Genomic DNA, 8,227 nt, shown 5'->3' on the forward strand with positions numbered 1-8,227 from the left:
GAGTGTGGTGGTCACCTTTTTTGGAAGTCAACAACGAACAAAATTTTGAGAGCAGGGTACTACTGGCCTACTTTGTTTGCTGATGTGTATAAGATGGTCAAGCGTTGTCATAAATGTCAGATTTTCAAAGGAAAACAGAAATTACAACCTTTGCCACTTAAGCCTATTGAGGTGAGCGCTCCTTTCCAGCAGTGGGGGTTGGATTTCATTGGGAAAATTCATCCCACTTCTTCCGGATAGCATAGATGGATCCTTACAGTGACAGACTATTTCACAAAATGGATTGAGGCAACTCCCACCAGATAAGCTACAGATACGGTAATCATTTCATTTCTTGAAAATAACATGTTGTCTCGCTTTGGTTGTCCAAATAAGTTAATCACCGATAATGCAGCAGCTTTCAAATCAAAAAGGATGGTGGAATTTTGTCATAACTATCACATCATTTTGGGTCATTCAACTGCCTATCATCCACAAGGAAATGGATTGGCGGAATCTTCGAACAAATCATTGGTAAACATCATCAAGAAGTTGCTGGAAATAAATAAAAAGAGCTGGAATAAGAAGTTGGTCCATGCGCTTTGGGCAGATCGGATCATTCAGAAAAAATCCATTGGTATGTCACCATTTGAGCTTGTTTATGGAGTTGGCACAGTATTTCCCACCTCTCTTGTTGCCCCGGTAGTCAGAATTCTTCAGGAGGCCGGTAGTGAAGAAGATCCCATGCAGAGAAGGTTGAATCAAATGGTCCACTTGCAGCGAACAAGAGAAGAAGTTTTCAAGAACACATCCAAATTGCAGGAGAAAATAAAGAAAATCTATGACAGAAAAGCAAAGGCAGATAAATTTCAGTTGGATGATGTGGTGCTAAAGTGGGATGCAAGGAATGAAGAGAAAGGCAAGCATGGAAAATTTGAAAATCTTTGGAAAGGTCCTTTCAAGATTGCAACATATAGGGTTAGAATGCCTTTCTTCTGAAGGAAATGAATGGGGAAGATTGTCCTGGAGGGCCAGTCAATGGTCGGCTGCTCAAGCGGTACCACTACTGATTTATGAACGTTGCTTCCACTGTCATTGTAAATACCATTTTTATTTCAGTTTGGTTTCAGTCTATCAAGTTAGTTTTTGAGTCATTTCAATGTCAATTTTGAGTCAATTTCTTGGTCATTTCAGTTTCATAAATAAGTTAGAGTCCTATGTTGTTTGTTGAAATGATGACTCCATATCCCAATGGAAAAAAGGCACTGTCTAGCTCCTCCAGAGATTTGTTGTTCTTGGCACCTCCAAGGAGCTACCATCCCCCATTGGAGCCAATGTTAGAGTCGGTCTTGTCAGTCCTTCGTCAGAGATCAAAACTCTTTATGCATTTCATTTTTAGGTGTCCCGCTCCATTCACTCAGCTACATTCCGCTAGGGGCATGCCATAATCTAACGGAGAAGGTCATACTAGTCATTTCCCCTCATGTTTGGCTCCTGCTGGCTTATGTCCTTGTGTCAAACAATCAAAAAGTCCACAACAGTCAAGGTTTGATCCTTTGATGGAAAAAAGTAATTTTTGGTCATTAGGTCCAGGGATTGATCAATTTGGTCTTTAAATATGTCCAGCAAATCCATGCAGGCCAGAGGGATGCTCTTGCAACGTAATGATCCGCAGAGTTTCACCATCATATTGACAGACTTCGACTATTGTTCAAAACTCTGTTTTGAAGAAAAGTCAAATAGTGTCATTTATGACAAAATTTTCAAAAAGAGTTGACAATTGATTTCTTCAGGTGCAGTCATGGTTTCTGTGGCCAAAGTGCTCTGTCATGGAATCCCTGCAAAAAATGTCGAAAATTTCATCATTTGAGCCCAAAATCCAAAGAAAAGGTGAAAATCAGGGTGTATTAAAGTCAGTGAAAAAAGTGTTGAAACAAGACATTAGAAAAGTGGGTTTTTGAAAACGTTAATTTAAAAATGACTTCCAAGCCCATATACACAAATATCACCATAAAACAAGCTCATTGTGCAAGTAAGGCGTTGGAAGAAGGGTGCAAGGTCGTGAGTTGAAGAATTAGAGCGATTTGGAGCAACTTTGGGTGATCTTAGAATGCGTGGCACACACAGGCAGGAGCGCGACGCACTCACCGGACGTGGAGCACATAGAGCTTTCCCACCGTTGAAAATTACCACAGGCGCGGCGCATACCCAGCACACGCGCACTGGGTTTTGCGCGTGGCACACACAGACCAATGGCCGAAACACTGCCAAATCACTCCAAATTTTTGTGGAGCTCTGCTATTTGCAAGGTAGGCAACCTACATCCACTTGTGCATCAAATTTGGTAGAAATACTATGGTTTTATGCCTATAATCAAATGCAAAAATTTTTTATAAAACAAACACAAGAAGACATCAAGAAAACCATGATGCTAGGGTTTGTGCTGCAGTGATATTGCTGCCAAGGTTATTCTTCCTACCCTACCCCTGTTACTAATTCCCCTATGCCATTTTCCCCATAATCACTACCCTAACACTACCAAAATCATACTCCCTTTTCCCCTCCTCCTATTTCTCAATAAACTCAAACCCTACCTTGCCAACAACACAAACCCTACCCTATCAAAATACCCCAAAACCCCCTGTATATCCCTAAACAAAATTCTCCTATAAACCCCTATCCCCATTATATTATCCCCCTCCTAACACTCCCTTTTTAATTGTCCCCTTGGTGGTAGATTGTCAAAGCAACCTCCAGCTTCACTATAATCAAAGGGCAGCCTAAATTCAGTTTATAAAATAGCAAGGTTTCATCAGAGTATGAGGAGGAAACACACAATGATACAGCTTCAGGAGAACAGGCCCGCAGGAGACATCACTGGAGTGGCAAACATGTTAGAGATGAGCCAAACACCCTAACTGAGTTGCAGGAATGCCCTCTTGCTATGTCTTGTTTCCAGCACTTAGCATGTTTTGAATTTTGTCAGAGGGTGGCAAATGTCAGAGTTCATCATGAGTTGGCCCGTATTTTTGCACTTCACCTACATGGAGGTTAGTCTATTTTGGCTGGGGTCACTTTCACATTGACACCCAAAACCATATCAGTGGCAACAGGCATACCAAATGTTGGAGAATAGTGGCATAAGAAGAAGAAGGTGGAGAGGCATCATTATGAGCCTTACATTAAGGCCAGTTGTTTGAGTCAGCTCAAGAGAGTTTTCCCATTCAGATTTTTGAGAGATGAGTATGCTCCGCTCATGAAATTGATCATGAAGTACTTTAGTTGTGAGTGGAGGTTTTCTCGCCTTTATGCCTATCACATCAGGTTGCTCATGCACTTTACCAGGGTGTGGATGATGAGCCTCCCATTTTTCATTTGCGGGAACATAGAGAGGATGAAAAATTTCATGCAGCACAAGACCCCTCGACAGCAGCTCAACAGTGTTTATCACTTTGCTCTTATCCTGATTTTGGTGGACCATCAGTTGGGATTGCGGGGTATTGCTTGGGAGGACTTCATCTCCCGTGACTTCTTCAGCGCTCCATAGGTAGTATCAGAGGCAGAGCATGAGGTTGGTGGTCCTTCACATCAGTATGAGTGCCATGAGACCGCTACCATGCCAATATACATCACCTATCAGAAAGGCAGTAGACCTTTGTTTGCAGTAGCAAAGCGGGTGTTATCTCCACCCGGGGTGGAAGGGGCCTTGCTTACAACATAAACATCACAGGAGTAGGGTAGAGGTAAGGATCCAATGCATGAAGAGGGGCCTTTAGGTGAGCCATCAGGTGAACGAGAGACTGAATTCGTTCTCCTTCATGATGATGAGACAGATACAAAGCCAACAAATGAAGAGCTTAGAGAGGTCATCCAAGAGCAGCAGTCAGAGATTGAGGACTTGTCCCTTGACTTGGAGAGGGCCAAGTGGAACATGAAGTACCTAGATCAGAGAAACAAGCAACTTGAGGATCAGTGAACGATCATGGAGCTACAAAACATTCGTGAGCATCGCCAAGCTGCAGAAAGGAGAGGAGTGGAGCTCATGCCATTGGAGCAAGAAATCAATGAGGACCGGGAGGCCAATCTCGAGAGAGTCAACATCCACCTGGAGAGACTACTGGAGAAGGCCAACAGAGGCAAAACTATACTGAGGAGGATGGTTTATCATTACAGGGCACAAAACATGAGTGCAAAGGCCCGGATAAGGAGCTTGAAGGCAAAATCGAGCAAAGCAACAAAAGAGGCAAAAGAGAAATATCGGCTTCGAATCTTGGCTGAAGCTTCCTTAGCACAACATAGTACTTCATAGAGGACCTCCAGCCCAAATTTCAAGAAATTTGGGGAAATTTTGGTCACACGACAAATTTTTGGGCAAAACACAGGTTTTTTTTGCACTAAAATTCTAGAGCTCCAAATGAGGAATGGTTTGCATTTTTGGATTCAGCATGGAAAATCACGACTACTAGTGTCCGAACAAGAAATTTTGCCAAGATATGAGTCTCCAAAAGGTCAAAAAACACCCAAAAAGGGCCTCTCTGCCCCTTATTTGACACACAGGAAGCAGTCTTGGGAGAATGGAGATTTGGAGGGGCAAATGAGCACCAAATTCAAAAATTCTAGTGGGGTTAGAAAGTAGACAGGATAGGATTTCCAACAAGCCCACTTGGGTACATTTTGGACACCTGAAAGTGCCCCAAAACAGGCCCCAAAGTGGCACGGTGCACAGAGAAAATGGCGTGGCGCACAGAGGAAAAATTGCCCAATTTGCTTCCGTTTCGCGAAATTTCGGTTCGCGACTTCTCCAAGTGGGCCCGCTAATCTACACTTCAGTTTTTTGGCACCAAAGGCGGCATTTAAAGTGTTTTTTATCCAGATTGGCTTCTATCCAAGTGGCGAAGTAAGGCAAACGGTCACCCAAGCCAAATGTCATGTTTGTAGCGCTGCACCTGTAGCTGATGGTTGGCTCTCCATCTCCATTTTGTAATGATTCGAGTAACTCCCCAACCCTTGGGCATTCCATCTCTTCCTTGCACATTCTATATATTGTATGCAAGTTATTTGCAAAGGGTTGGTTGGCTTGTAACTTCTGGGAGACTGTGGGAAAGAAACTCTGTTTCTTCACTGTATATTTTTGATAGAGAATTAATGAAAGGCAGCGGCTCTGTTTCATGAGATTCTTGTGGTTGTGAGTGTAGCAAATGTGTCTCTTATGTTTTCATATGTATTTCGTTATGTTTCATAATTCAATTCATGTTCAATTGTAGTGAAATTTTCTGAGTGAGATTAGGTAGAATTCAATTTTATTGTTCTTCCTATGGGAAAATTTCATGTTCAGTGTTCTTCTTCTGTTGAAAGGGATTCATGCTCCTATGCGCTTTTCACTCCCCTCAGCAATCTCTCAGTTCCGCTTTATTCCCAAACTAAATTGCTACATTTTCCGCCTGCCTTGCGTCACGGAATAATCTGTGCCTTTGTATTAAATTCTCTGCTCTTTGCTGACCGTTGGTCCCATACCATCCCTGAAGCTCGGTCATTCGTGAAAATTGTTTCTTGTATCCCTATTCACTTACTAGCTTGAGCTCAATATTTCACTGTAAGTCATCTCAGACCATTTTTTATTATCTATTCACTGAGAGTGACTTGGAGAGAGCCCTCTCCCGTTCTGGTAGGGCTAGCTACCAGACTGAGCGTGGTTTGTGGTTACCCTAATTTTTGCCTTCCTTTAGCCTAAGGTAGATTTAGGTGCTAACAAAGCCATTCTCCAGGATTTTGTTAAAGGATTCTCCTATGTCGTTTGCTTGACGATGATGTGGAATACTTTTCTAGTGATACATTTGAAACTCTTCAATCAAGGCAACAATAGTTTCGTTCAAGAAGTGTGAATGCCTTTTACTCCTTAAGATCTTAGGGTAGCCAAACTAAGATAGAATGTACTAAAATATGAACTTTGTAGTAATGGATGTGCTACAATCCTTCATAGGCTATGCCTCAGCCCACTTGGTTAAATATTTAGTCACTGTAATGATGTATCAAGCTCTTGTCTTCTTTCCCACTAGATGAATTGGTCCCACGAAGTCTATTTCCCACTTATGAAATGCGTATAAAGACACTTGCAGGTTCAGGGGAAATTCATCTCTTCACGATGAACTCCCCATTCTCTGATAGACATCACATGCCCTATAATAAGCCTTGGAATCCTCATGCACAATTAGCCACCATAGTCCTGCTCATAGCATATTTTGCGTAGTTTCTCTTCCTACATAATGTCCTCTCGCAACGCCTCCATGCGCTTTAGCAAGGATACTTTGTCGTTCATACTTGGGAACATACCTATGCAATATTTCATCGGATCCCATTTTATATAAGTGTCCTGCCATAATGGAGAAATCGGCAGCCCAAACCACCAATTATTTATTTTGTTGTCTAGTGTACCCTTCCAAAGTGGTACCTGTAGATAAGAAGTTGATTATGTCTACAAAATGGTCATCTGCGACACATAAAACAAATATTTGCGCATCAGGCATCCCTTCCTCCAAATTTGTAGGTTCAACACCATTCTCAATCCGAATATTTGGTCCTACATTCAGTCACCCTGGCTTCACAATTACTTCAAAGTCATATTCTTGAAAGAGCAGCAGTGATCTATAAATTCCCCGCGCCCCCCCAACACAGGCTTGTTGACCTGGTACTTCAAAGAAGAATGGTCTTTGTACATCTTGAATTGTGCACCCAACAAATAGTGCTTGAATTTCTGGAGCTCATACACCATTTCTAGTCCTTCGTGCTCTGTGGTCAAATAATTATTTTCTGCCTTTGATAAATTCCTACTCGCAAATGTTGTTGGATGGTCGATATCACCTGCTTGGTTCAGTTAGCACAAATCCTAGTGCTACACAAGATGCATCTACATGTACATGGAACTCCTTCTTCCCGTTGGGGAACACTAGGATAGGAGGAGTGACCATTTTTTCCTTCAAGACATCTAAACTCATTTGAAAATCCTCGTCCCAACAAAACATCGCATCCTTTTTCACCAATTTTTCCATGGCCATAGTGATCTGTGCATATAATTTGATAAACTTATGATAATATCCTATATGGCCCAACGTTGCGTGCAGTTGTTTGACATTCTCTGGAGGCTCCAAATTGATAATTACTTCAATTTTGGAAAGTTCTACCATTAACCCCTACCTTCAGACTACATGGCCTAAAAGTACCCCATTCACTATGAAGAATATGCATTTCTTTAGACTAAGGGATATCTGATACTTTCTACAGGTATCCAACATGAGTCTAAGACTGGAAACATGTCTCTATAATAACCCAAACAATGTCTGATCATCAAATAAACTTCCAAAAACTTATGAATAAATTCTTTGAACGCTGCGACTACAACCCTAGAGAAAATTGCAGGGGCATTTTTAAGTCCGAAAGGCATAATGGTATACTAAAAATAGCCCCATTCAATAGCGAAGGTAGTCTTACCCCTCTCCTCCAGCGCAATCTTGATCTGATGGTACCCTAAGAACCCATATGTAAATGAGTAGGCTTCCTAACCGCCAACATTCGCCAATACTTGGTCTATGAACGGTGTAGGAAAAGTATCATGGACACAAGCATAATTCAACTTTCTTAAATCTACACAAATATGAATTTGACCCTTTGTCTTCTTTTCTTGAACCAAATAATTCTGACAGCGAGCACCTTATCTAACTTTTCACACACTTTTTCCTTGTACTTAGGATTCAACCTATAGGGGCACTACTTAACTAGCCTCGCATATAGCTTTTGGGTGATCTTCATGACACCCAAATCCCCTACTATCCCTTTCAGATTAGAGAAATTGGTTGGAAACAAGTCCTGATACTCCCGTATTAACTCTGCGACTTTGTACATAGCGTCTTCGTCCCAATAGTCACCTAAGTTTGTGAACTTCGGTTGCGATTCTGATTCAATATTCATCTGCTTAATATTCAAGGGATTTGAGATATCAAGTACTTCTACCTGAGGCCCTGCAACTTCACGTTGTCCTTCTAACTCAGGAATATTAATGTTTCTAGGATCTTCTTTTCCTTCCTCGGTGATCACATTGTACCATTTGAGCGCATGGTGCAACAACATACTCCAGTCCAATTGTACCCACACTACATGTTCTTCCTACTAAAAGTTAACATAAACCTTTCCTTTAGAACATCACATTCTGCGGTTCAATGTCGCAGCTCCATCTCTAGATACCAGTTCATCATAA

Source organism: Pinus tabuliformis, chromosome 3_2, assembly GCF_031772625.1.
Source record: "Pinus tabuliformis cultivar Carrire ecotype Pingquan chromosome 3_2, CPIR1, whole genome shotgun sequence".
In the NCBI taxonomy this organism is placed as follows: Eukaryota; Viridiplantae; Streptophyta; class Pinopsida; order Pinales; family Pinaceae; genus Pinus; species Pinus tabuliformis.